The sequence below is a fragment of the Anas acuta genome, chromosome Z, assembly GCF_963932015.1.
Source record: "Anas acuta chromosome Z, bAnaAcu1.1, whole genome shotgun sequence".
Lineage (NCBI taxonomy): Eukaryota > Metazoa > Chordata > Aves > Anseriformes > Anatidae > Anas > Anas acuta.
Window position 1 is genome coordinate 34,686,547 of NC_089017.1, and position 13,043 is coordinate 34,699,589.

Genomic DNA, 13,043 nt, shown 5'->3' on the forward strand with positions numbered 1-13,043 from the left:
AACCTCAAACAAAACCTGAAGCACATTCAGGAGACATAACAACAGGAACATGCTGGTCTGAGTATCCCAAGGATATTCAACATCTTGGAGAACTATTGTAACAAGCTCAGAGGATAAGAGGGTGGTGAAGGAGAAAGGGAGAGTGAACTAGTAGGAAAAAATATCTTCCCCTTTCCCCTCCACAGATTGGCTCCCTGATTAAAAAAAAAAAGAAAAAAAAAAGAAAAAAAGAAAAGAAAAAAAAAAAAAGGCAATAGCTGTAATTGTTAATAGTTTCCAAGATATAGTTTCCAAAGTATGGTCGACAACAGTGCTGAGTACAAATACCAGGTTAGAGTCATGATCAGAAATTTCATTGTATCATAAGCCACTGTTACGCTGCACAGTACCATAACAATCTTAAATCAGGGCCTGGAAAGGATAAACAGCACTACAGGGAGCACATACAGAAAGTAAAATGCTGTAAAACTCAATTTGGAAAACAGACACAGCAGACTTGAGATTAAAGCAATCAGCATTGTGACTAGCAACTATTAAGCAGGTCTAATAATTACACCAATTTTAGTTTAACATACTCTGGTCAGATCTGTTGTTATCACAACCCTTCGAGCCCCACGTTGGGTGCCAAAAGGGCTGCTGTGGTTTAACCTGGCTGGCAGCTAAACACCACACAGCCATTCACTCATCCTCCCATCTCCCTCTCTTGGATGGGGGAGAGAAGTGGGAAAGTGAAGCCTGTGAGTTGAGATAAAGACAGTTTATTAAGACAGGGAAATAATAATAACAATAACAATAATAATAATGGTAATACTACTACTAATAATAATGTGTACAAACAAGTGGTGCACAATGCAATTGCTCACCACCCACCGACCAATGCCCAGCCTAACCCCGAGCAGCCAGCCTCCCACCCCAGCTAGCCACCCCTATATATTGTTTAGCATGACGTCAGATGGTATGGAATACCCCTTTGGCTAGTTTGGTTCAGCTGTTCTGGGTCTGTCCGTCCTAGCTCTTGCTGCACCCCCAGCCTGCCCACTGGCAGGACCGACTGAGAAGCTGAAACGTCCTTGGCTTGGTGTAAGCACTGCTCTGCAGCAACTAAAACATCGGCATGTTATCAGCACTCTTCTCATCCTAATCCAAAACATAGCACCCTACCAGCTACTAGGAGGAAAATTAACTCTGTCCTAACTGAAACCAGGACACAGATGAAAAAACAAACAAACAAAAAACAACAAAATAAAACACTCTTCCGAGCCTTTTTAATGCTGCAGCTGCTGCAGCTTAATAAAAACACCCATACAACAAATGATATTTTCCTGTTTTCAGTAGCAAACTGAGCTCACTATCAGAGGAGCAGCCTGTGGCCTTTTTCTGGGAGGTATCTTACACATACAGAACTGCTAATACAGTCAATAAATTCTTGGAATCTGGAAAAGATATTGGTTATCTCTAAGTAGTTTCAGAGGCAGGCATTGCATTACCTTATTATTGCAGGCATATCTGTGAATTTGAAAACACTTGATACCGTGTTACTTTGGTATACAAGTAAATATGGTTTATTTTGAAACCACTTAGGGTGTTTGGTGTCTCTATATCCAATTATTTTTATATTATCTCTAGGAAAGTAAACCACCCACTGCTAGAGGAAGTGTTATGGCACTTGTGATAGCCTTGCTTTCTCTTTATATTAGGTGCATCCATTTAAGTGATTATTTCAATAGCCTCTTTGTATTTCATAATTACTTTTCCAAAAAATTAATTATTTGTTAAAAATAGATTTAAATAAGTGGGGATTTGTTGTTGTTGCTTTTTTAATTTTCGTTAAGTTTACGTTTTGTGGACAACACCATTCTCATTTGCGCTGATGAAAACAAAGATCCTTACAAATTTAGGAGGTCCTAACTCCTCAAGGAAACTAACATATGCAAAAAAATTAGTGGTTGTTTTTTGTTTTTTTGTTTTTTGTTTTTTCAAAAAACAGGATTTAGGGCACACCACACATTGCAGCAGACTTTTGGGGTTTAAAATATTTAGTGTTCGTGTATCTGAGGGCAAGCACCAAGGGCCTGAAGACTATCCCCCAAAATGTATTTTGGGTGGCCATCTCCTGTCTGTGCTCTCTGCATGCCTGTGTGCCCCTGCCCCCATGGCTCTGGGGACGGTGCCTGCCTGGCCCCATGTCTCTGTTTCTTGTCCCACACCTCTCTGCCTGGTGGGGTGTAGTTGTCATGTCACACACAGCCACACACGGAGCAACACCTTGCACTGTTCCACCTTGGTGGGCAAAGCCACTGGCCATGTCACTTTCACGAGCACACCAGCACTTCCCTTATTCCTGCCTACAGCAGGCAGCCAAACAGCCACGTGAGTCAACCAGCAAGAAGGGAAGCCAGGCCGGGGCAAGGATCGCAGAAACTGGCTGGTAAGGAATTAATCACTTTATTTTCTTACATCATTTGTTGGGCCCTGACAGCACAGAGTGACAGGGGCTCAAAGGCTTGAGGTGCTGGAGGTGAAGAGGAGTCTCTGTACATCCCTGCTCAATGGGAAGTCTTCAGAAAGCACAGGGCAGGAGTGCAAGGGAGAAGAGCAACAACAAACAAACAAACAAACAAACAAAAAACAGCAGAAACAACAGCAAAAGAATGGTTTCAGTGTAATCAAAACCCCACAGGAACAGATATCATTTAAAAATAAAAGGCTTGGAATAACTACTCAGGCTTCTATATGTCATCTTACCTCCACAGACAATTATCTGCCTGTTAGATGGGCTGAAGGCTATGTGCTCAACCTGACCAGGAATAACACAGCCCATTCCTGCTGTTAACACAGGCGTAGAAAATGTCACAATGGGGCCTGTTTTTGTATCAAAGGCTTAACACACTGGATTCTCTTTCCCTAAAATTAGATGCTTTCAAGTCGTGGACTGAATATGCATCGTGAATTCCTGTTGGGTTATGTGTATGTATATTAAAGGAGACACCATGGTAATCATTCGACACAGTAATCAGCACTGTAAACACTTGCAGACTTTGGTCTGTAGAGTCTGTAGAATCAGAGACAAAATATGCCAAAGGAACGAGAGAGTTAAAGTAAAAGTGAGCTGTGTTTAATGGTGTAATGCCATGCAAAGATACCGACAAGTCTGAGCTGAGCTGAAAAGATCATGGCTAGCTTAGTATTTGGCACGGATGTGGCAGCAGTAAAGTGAAATGGTTATGAAAAGCTACAGTGAGCATGCAAAGTGAGTGTATTTCTATTGAGACAAGCTGTCTCATTTTGAAGAAGCCAGAAATTCAATGGAAAAGACATGTGCAAATCTATGCCAAAAGGTATGCCATGATCAACAAAGTCTTCCTGCTTGGAGTCCTCAGGTTCAGTGTTGCCAGGAGATTTTCATTATTGCTGCAGACAGCTTCACACACAACATGAGTGTGAAAACAGCAGCTGCTTTTTCCTCCAGGCTCTTGGGGAAATTCGGGACCCTTTGGAACATAATATCATTTTGATATTAAAGGCATTATGCAATAAACACATAACACAATTCTCCATTGAAATCATTTATGCCTAAGACCTACCTATTCTAGTTTTCTTAAAAAAGAGGAATTCCCAATCAACCAGCAGAGCAGAGACTTCTGTGGAGAGAAAATATGAAAGCATCTGGTTTAAGGACAGACATACAGCATGTGAGTCTTCATAAATGTTTATAAACATAAATCACATACAGATTCTAATTCTGATCTCCCATATACTTATGAAAACTAGGAGAAAGCCTTCCTAAGCCAGTGTAACTACTTTTCATGAGGAAATCCGGGAGAATTTAAGAAGAAAGTACAAGTAGAGTGGTGTAAAACAGCTGGTGAACATAAGGGCTGTCGAATTTTGACCACAAACTCATTAAGGCAGGAATTGCTTCTTTGTTTGTGGCTGGTGTGTTATTTCTTAATTGCCAGGGTTATTACCAAATGAGAGTAGAACTGAAAGCTCTGATTTTTGCTAATTCAAAGCAGAAATAGAACCGTATGAGTCTCTTAGAATTGGAAACTGAAGTTTACTGAGCCTAAATAACAGAAACCCTATTACAACATGTCAAGCACTTGTGAGTCAGTCACATTTAACTTTGCTATGGTCATACATTGTGTCTAATGCTACCTTTTTACACAATATCCTGCTTTTGAAAATGTTATTAGTCATTCATGTCTCTCTGTGTATAATTTTATAAAGATTCAAAGACTCTTGATGAGCATAAATGAGAAATACACCAGCGTTTCAATAAGCATACTTTGAAAATGTTGGCACAGGAAGAATTAAGTAGTCAGCCTACTTCAGTCTGTCTCACAGTGATACATCTCCTTGCCTCTGTTTGTAATGCTCTCTGAATATTATTAACTAAGTCTTTCCAGAGTTCCAGTGTGGCAAAACATCACATCAAATGCTGTAAGTGGAAAATGAAGGTCATAAAAGGCCAGAGAATAATGGAATATCAATTCATATTTGATTTCTGTAGTAGCCACAAAGAAAATGGTAAAATGACAAAACATAACAGGATCAGATCTTGATTTCAAAAACTGATGATACATTTTAATTTAAAAAATATATATGATCAGTGATTCAGCTATGCTCCTACTGAGGGAAAAAACAGACTTTCTGTATCTGCTAATGGAAACAGGTGAAGGACTTTGGTCACCTAGAAATGCTGCAAACTGAAAACATGTACAACCTGAAAACCACATGGGAAACAAAGAAAACATTAATTTATATTGTACTTTATCATGTCTTTTTCACCACTATTTTACACTAGAGAGAGAAAAGTAGTCCCAACAGCACCAAAAACTTTGTTAGCCACTAGAACATCTACATGTAGACATAAAGATTTATTTTTATTTTTATTTTTATTTTTATTTTTTTTCCCTCTGGCATCCAGTGGAGGTGCTTCTTAAACAAAAGCAGCCAGAACCTCTGAACAGCTCATTGAGTTGGTTGCCACAGTTCTGATGGAAAAACTGATCAAGAGTTTAGGAACAAACTGTTGTGGGGAGGAAATTGCAAAGTGTGAATGCCCATTAAGAAACCACATTTTCTTTTCAGATCAACTTTAATTTGCCAGTACACCCAGATGGCCACATCTCTTTCTCTCTGCTCAGCAAAACTATGCAAAGGGAGAAGCTGGCTCAGTATGCTATTGCCTCTGTATCACAGAATCTGTCTGGGTCATGAGTAATGGAATCAGTGAATAACCCAGGGGCTCTTTGTTTGGAAAACACTGTTAAGTGCTGTCTTCATTTTTAAAAGAATTTTACCAAACTGAAAATGCACCTCTCATTATGAATCATAAGCAGCAGCATTAACATCACTAGAGCTACATCATGAAAGAATCACACAAGATCAGAATTAGATTAGGAAATTTAAGTTAATGACCACCTGAAGCCCAAACAGAGACTTATGAAATTGATACAAAGACACTGAAAAAAAAAAAAAAAAACAACAACAAACGGGTGTCCTACCATAGACATCTGTGCTTAAAAATGATGCTTTGAGCAGCATAGTTGAATGTTGTCTCCAAAGAAGGATGAAAAGGATGAACAGGGAATTAATCCATTATTATTTTGAAAGACATCTTAACTCACCTCATCCTTAACATCATAGCAGAGAATGAAGATTTCTAGTTTCAAACCATCATTTTTTAAATACATTAGTATGTGAATAGGTTATTTTCTTTACAGCTGTGTACTTTCCTTTATTAAACAGGTCTGAAACTCAAATTTTCTAGTATACCTTAAAAAACAAACATAACTTTAGAATAAAATTTCTCCTCCTTTCCCTCTGCGTAGATTCACATTCACAGTATCACTTCAGTTGAAGGCAAAGCAGCCTCTAGCTCAGCGGGATGCAGACTTTAACCCAGTTCCTGTTCCTATGCACAGTGCCTTAAATTTTCTTTGTGACCAAAGCTGTGCTGGAGGTAATTGGTCGAATTCCAGTCCCATCCAATCACACAAATGACAGCAAACGCCCGTGAAATCAAGGCAGGCAGAATAACACACACGCACACACATACACCACAACAGGTCTTTTAGGCAGAAGCACTAATCTGTCTAAAAAGCAGCCTTGCATATTTTTCCCTTGGCTTCCAATCAGTTTGAGGACAGCTGCAGCAACAATAAACCACTTCTGACACCGTGTGTCTTCAGGGGAACCACGTATTTGCAGCAGGAACTTCTGTCCTCCTCTGCCTTAACCAGCTGCTCCTGACCGGGGAGCTCCAGCACCCCGCTACATTCAGACAGTGACCTGAACGCAGAGTTTTGATTTTTTGAGTTTTTGCATTTGGCAAGCTTTCCTGCATTAAAAGAATCTGCAGGGTGTCTGCAGCTGAGGGCAACTTGCACTCAAACTACCCATTTGTAGAGAGTGACTATGCCAGCTTCAGACATAGATTTAACATTGTGGGTTTTGCAAGCCTTTGAAGCTAACCCCAGAACAATTGTCAGCATTTATAGTGGTGATTTCTAACATGCCACTGGGGATTGCTTCATAATCACAAAGAAAAGAAAAAGAACCACAAAAGCAAAAGGCCTGCCAGAAAAGTAGACTAAATCAGGCAGATGGTTAATATTAACTGAAAGGACATCCAGATTTGTGATTTTCTTTTTCCTTAACAGCCATATCAACAAACAAGTTAAGAAAGCTCCTAATATTCCTTCAATTTACCACTGAAACACTTAATCTCCTTGTAATCTGTAGGTGATTTCACAGCACCATCAGCTTTGCTGGTCGTACCGGCAGTACAAGTGGGTTCCAGAGATTTCTTCTTTTTAAATAAGCAAAATTTTTATACCCACTAAAGACACGGGCAACCCGTGTTCTCCGTCTTTGATCATTTTTCAGATGAAAAATATTTTTAGGCATTAACCTTATACCAGAGGACATGGATTATCTGTTCCTCTGTGATTTACATACAGCTGCACGAGAGAAGGAGTGAGGCAGTCCAAGCAGTAACTAAAACAACTGTTCCAGTGTTAAGAGAAACCACTGAACTCTCTTGTCACAGGACATATCTTAGGAGAAAATTGCAAAAGGCCTGTTTTTCTACCCCAGATAAAAAGTGAAGAGAGTAAAGGAAAGGAGGATTCAGCTGTGGACCTGACTGTCTACTATAATTATGTTATAAAAATAAGAATGCGGTTCTCTCCTACAACCCAAAAACAGACCAAGGATGTTACCCCATCCCCCTACTCAGGGTCAGACCAAGGCAAATCTAAGAGAGGCTTACTTCTAAATTTAGCAAGACCTCTGCCACAGCAATGATTGTGTCTGCAGTTCCTGGCTCCTGCTTCAGGGACAGAACCACAGCCTTTAGGTTGATTTGGTGAGGAATGGCTTTTACCCAGCCTGCTCAGGGCTGGCAACCTGTGGACCAGCAGGACTGCCTCCACAGCACACTGCTGGCCTGAGCCTGCCCCGCTCCATCCCTCTGGTTCCAATCATAACTATTATTTTCTGGTGACTTCTTAGTTCAAAGTACAAAACCGAAGGGCCATGTGCACACCCTGTCACTGCTGAATTAGTGAAACATCATACTAGTGATGTGGTGTCCACATCCTAGCACAGCGCACAAATGCATGCACTAACCTCCCGGGACTGCATGTGCTAAGACATGTGCCCCATCTTAGCACAAACTAGCATACGTACATCATGAATGATGAACCATAGGATAAGGTCCCTGCTGCAAAGAAGGCAGTATGATAAACTGCTTTTGTTTCTCCCATACTAGTGTACTCTCCATCAAACAACAAACAAAACAAAACAACAAACAAAGAAACAAACAAACAAAAAAAAAAGCTAGCATTTGTGGCCACTAGGCTGTTATCTCCAGGGATCCAGGGATAGGAGCCATGTATCCATCTTCTTGGGTGGCTTCCACAGTCATATACCATAATCAGGTTCATTTATGGAATTATTTCCTACAAAAGCAACCACTTCTCATGGTTTATTCAGCCTTTTGGGCCAGCACATGAGACAACTCAGATTGCTGTGTCCCAGCCAGAAAAGAACCTTGCAGAAGTAGTAGGAGTTTTAGGCAGATCATATTTCCTGGAAATTCTTTCTACATATAGTAGGTCACAACATAGGCAAAATGTGTTGTCAGAAAGTCATTGCTAGGCCAAGAGCAACCCTCTGAAAGTCTTTGGACCATTTATGTGAAAACCTTTCAAAATACATTAAGGTAGCACTTAAACACCAGATCAAACTAGTACGTAGATGAACTAAAGAAGAGGGAAAACCCTTTATTTTTTTCATACAAGAAGCTTTGCCTATGCACCAGATGGAGATACAGACTCCGACTGTCCAAACCAGTAAAGCATTCCAGAAATTACAGCTTCTTAAAGTACCACTTCACTGAAGCCACAAGGTCATCTCCCTGAAACAGCCCTGGGTAAGCCAGCAGGTGCCTGGGAGGTGCAGAACCCCCAGTGCCTCGGCCTCAGCAGGGCAGGGGGGATGCACTGCAGGCCTGTGGACCACCAGACAGAAGGTGGTCTAAGGTGGTTCTGATCTATTCTACATGCCATGAAGGGCACAACCCCAGTATAATCTCAGCAGAAAAGGCTTGCTCCCAAGCAAAAGCCCACGATGCTCTTTCTGCACGGAGCAGCAGGAAGGCATGCTCTCCACACCAGCATCTCATAGGAAACATGCCCTGCCGAGTCAGCTATTCACCAGGAGAGACATTCATACTGATTCATACTAATTGATACAGCTGTGAAAAATATCAGATACCAGGATTTTGAAAGCTTTATTTGCCACTATTTCCAGATGTCAAACTAATTGTTATCTTAGGCACTAGTGGTATCTGAGACGCCTGCAGCGAGGTTATGGTGACCCACATAAACACTCTCTGCTCACATTCCTGTGGTCCAGGGCTCTAGATGAGTTCTATTAGCAGATAATTCCTAGATTTAGTAAAAGTTTATTTGTTTCTAATTGTACTTGAAACTCTAGCTAAAGTATCTACGAGACCTTTACAAACTCAGGCATGAACCAGTAAGCCATAAGAACAATAAAGTGTTCTTTACTGACTTCCACACTTCGTTTTGAAGAAACACTTCTATGGCTTGTTCCTTTGTTCAAGTTTTCCCAGCATACTTATATCTATTCTTCAGTTGTTTTAAAAACAGGTTACTGAAGTAACAACCACTTTAGTTCAACTCTTCCCTGAGCTATTGGGGTAAGGTGGGAGGCGAATAATGGAGACAAAAAAAAGGGGGAAATCACCACCGAAGTGTTTTGATCTGTGCCATTTGTGTCATATAACACAAACATAGCTTAATAGCTATAGCACATCCCTTTAAGGAAAAAGCTTTGCTTTCAAATCACAATGCTTTCTAGAGAAAGAAGTAACAAGGAGCAGCACTGGGATCTCCTGTCTGCAAAATGCCCAGATTGAACAAACTCAGTTTACAAACACACAATGTTTAGCTACCCACCCACTTCATACATCTGTGAGGGTTCTTTCTGCCTCGTGTGCCAATGCCACCAACACTTTAATTTCAACACAAAATGAAACACACAATAGGAATCCTCCAGTAGAACAGAAGAGAAAGGTGAGAATGGACACAGAGGTGGCTTTCAGAAGTTCTGTCTGCCTAGGGCTCTTCTGGAAAGGCTGTTGCTGCATGTGCTATCATGCCTAGCATGGGCCTCAGGGTGAAAAAGCCCTTCTACACTTTCTCTATGAGCTGCAAAGATCAAAGAGTGGAGTAGGAGCCAATAACACTTTTAGTTAGAAACATTATTTGTGTCCTTGTAGCTGCATTCAGAGTGGTGGAACTCTATTAATATTTTCCAGTTTAATAGGAATTGCTCCAACTCTTCATATTCATTAGCCTAAGAGCAAAATAAATGTTAAACCAGAATACAGTTTAAGTAAATAACTGATTTTTTTAGTGTTTATTTTTAGTGAAAAGCTACAGCTAGGGTTAAGAATCTATTTGCAACATATTTATTTTTTTTTAACTAAAAAAAAAAGTCATAGCTAACACATGAGTCTAAAATGAGAATTTGGCCCTACTTCTATATCTAAATTTAGAACTTGTCCTCTATATGAGGATAGCTTGGATAAAACAGTAAATATTTGAAAAATGTTATAATTACTATTACTAATGTACATAGAGACAGAGCTAAATTTTGTGTAAAGATAACTTGTAATTTTAGCAGGAAAACTCCCTTTTGCATTTTCTGGTTCCCATATAAAAAATCTTCTTTTAAGTTCCTTCTGTTTAAATAACTATGTTCTTCGGACTTATTCTCAGCTGAAATACAGACAACTGCGAGCTTTCTTCCAAGTTTTTCCCTTTAAAACTCTACATGTTGTGTTTTTTTTTTTTTTTCTAGTGGGGGAAAAAAAGAGTGTGTGAGGTCAGCAAAAGCACTGAAAATTTAAAATAGTGAGAACGGTAAATTGAATTTTGAAATGAAAAGAGAGAGAGATGTGTCCAAATGACAGTTGAAATTCATATTCATTTCATTTTTAATATTCATATAATAAATAAATATGAATATTGAATATGAATAAATATGAATATGAATATTCATTTTATATTAATAATAAATTCATATTCATATACATTTTTAAATCTGTCCACTGGAAAAGAAAAAAAAAAAATATATATATATATATGTATATCAAGTCTGAGCCATTACTACCTCATGGAAAAAGCCAGTCATCAAAACCACACTGCTGGGGTGCATTGATAGGTAACATATTGGAGAAAGAAGAAGCATTGTGCAACTATTATAAGATGCCTCAAAATCTGTGAGGACCACACCAGCAACAAAGCAAATAGGAGGCAGCCTGGACTCACTCCAACAGGTCTGTGTCATTCTTATGCTGGGATCCCCAGAGCTGAACACAGTACTCCAGGTGGGATCTCACAAGAATGTAGCAGAGAGGAAGAATCACCTCCTTGATTCACCGGTTAGCTTCCTTTCTTTTGATATAGCCCAGGATACCTTTGGCTTTCTTTTGGGGCCACAAACACACATTTCTAGCTTATGCTGAGATTTTCATCCAACAGTATCCAACAGTATTCCCCCCAGGTCCTTCTCTGCAGGGCTGCTCTCTATCTATGCTCCACCCAACCTGTATTCATGTTTAGGATTGCCCTGACCCAGATGCAGGACCTTGCACTTGGCCTTGTTGAAGTCCATGAGGTTCACACAGGCCCACCCCTCAAGCCTGTCCAGGTCCCTCTGGATGGCTTCTGTCCAGCTTGTCAACTACACCACAGAGCTTGGTGTCATCAGCAAACTTACTGAGGGTGCATTCAATCCCATTGTCCATGTCACTGACAAAGATGCTAAACAGTGCCGGTCCCAGAACTGACCTCAGGTACACCACTCCTCACTGGTCTCCATCTGGACATTGAGCCATTAACCACAACTCTTTGAGCCAATTCCTTACCCACCAAACTGTTCACCCATCAAATCCATGCTTCCCCAATTTAGAGACAAGGGTATCGTGCGGGACGGTGTGAAATGCACAAATCTGGATAGATGATATCAGTTAGTCTTCGCTTATCCATCAATGTTGTTTCCCCATTGTAGAGGGACGACAAATTTGCCAGTCATGATTTGTCCTTAGTGAAACCATCTCCGTTTTCTATACCTTGGAACAGGTTTTGAAGATATGATATATTACTGCATGGAAAAAAAAAAAAAAAAATGAACAGCAAAACAAAACAAAACAAACACCTTTGCCCAGAGGGAAACACTCTGAAACCTACTAGATAAAAGGAGTCGATATACAGATATTCACGTAACAGTTAACCCACAGAAGCAAAGTATGTATCTGTGATTTCCCCTTTTTAGGCAACAACAACTCAAAGAAAGGATACCTAGCAGCTTGCTTGCAGCTGAGAACTTCCATTGGGACTTATCTTTACTGCTCTCTATAACCACCTGAAAGGAAGGTGTGGGGAGGTGGGGGTCAGCCTCTTCTCGCAGATAACTAGTGATAGGACTAGAGGGAACGTCCTCAAGTTGCACCAGGGGAGGTTTAGGTTAGAAATGAGGAGACATTTCTTCTCAGAAAGAGCAGTCACGCATTGGAATGGGTTGCCCAGGGAGGTGGTGGAGTCACCGTCCCTGGGAGTGCTTAAGGAAAGGTTGGACGTGGTGCTTAGGGACATGGGTTAGTGGGTGGCATTGGTGGTAGGGTGATGGTTGGACCAGATGATCTTGGAGGTCTTTTCCAACCTTAATGATTCTATGATTCTATAATCTTCAAGTAACCGACGTATAGGAATTGTGTGTCACTAACAGCTAATACGTTATCCTGTGTCTCCACATCTCACTCCTAAATGGAACTCAAAAGCAGCATTATGTTCTCACAGTATGGCTAGGTGATTGTGATACTCCAATTCAGACAGCACAGCCAAGCTACTTGTGCCTTTTCAGCCCCTCTCTTAGCATACCTATATATTATAAATTAAAATACCTCTTATTGCTCTCTGTGACTGGAACTGCAGTGAACCATTAGTTCTAAAGCCTAGCGGTTGCTCTAAATAACATCTGACTCTGTAATTCTCAGAGAGCCAGAGCCAGAGCCCACAAATTTTCCTAGGAAAAAAGGAAATGACAAAAAGGCCTCTGACTCTCTTTTCCCCAGCATCAGTCCATAATTACATTATTTCTTTCTACCCAGTTAGTAGGGCGACAGCTCAGAGAAATCCTTAAACCCACATTTTAGTTTCAGAAGCGTTACAAGATAAGTCCAACCATCATTCCCTTTTCCAGGGCAGGAGAAAACAAACCAATATGCTTTAGACCAGAAGATTTCTCTTTAGCCATTCCCATTTTCACAGGACTGAGTAAGCCTATTTGCCAGCTTTGTTCTAAACAAGGAGGAGAAAGATTGGCTTACAGCTTCCTAGCAATATAGTCACAAGTGAATCAATTACATCAAGTTTTAAGTGAAAATGTTGCAAGTAAAATTTCCCTAATCACAAACAGAAGAAAAATTATGGCAAGCCTGA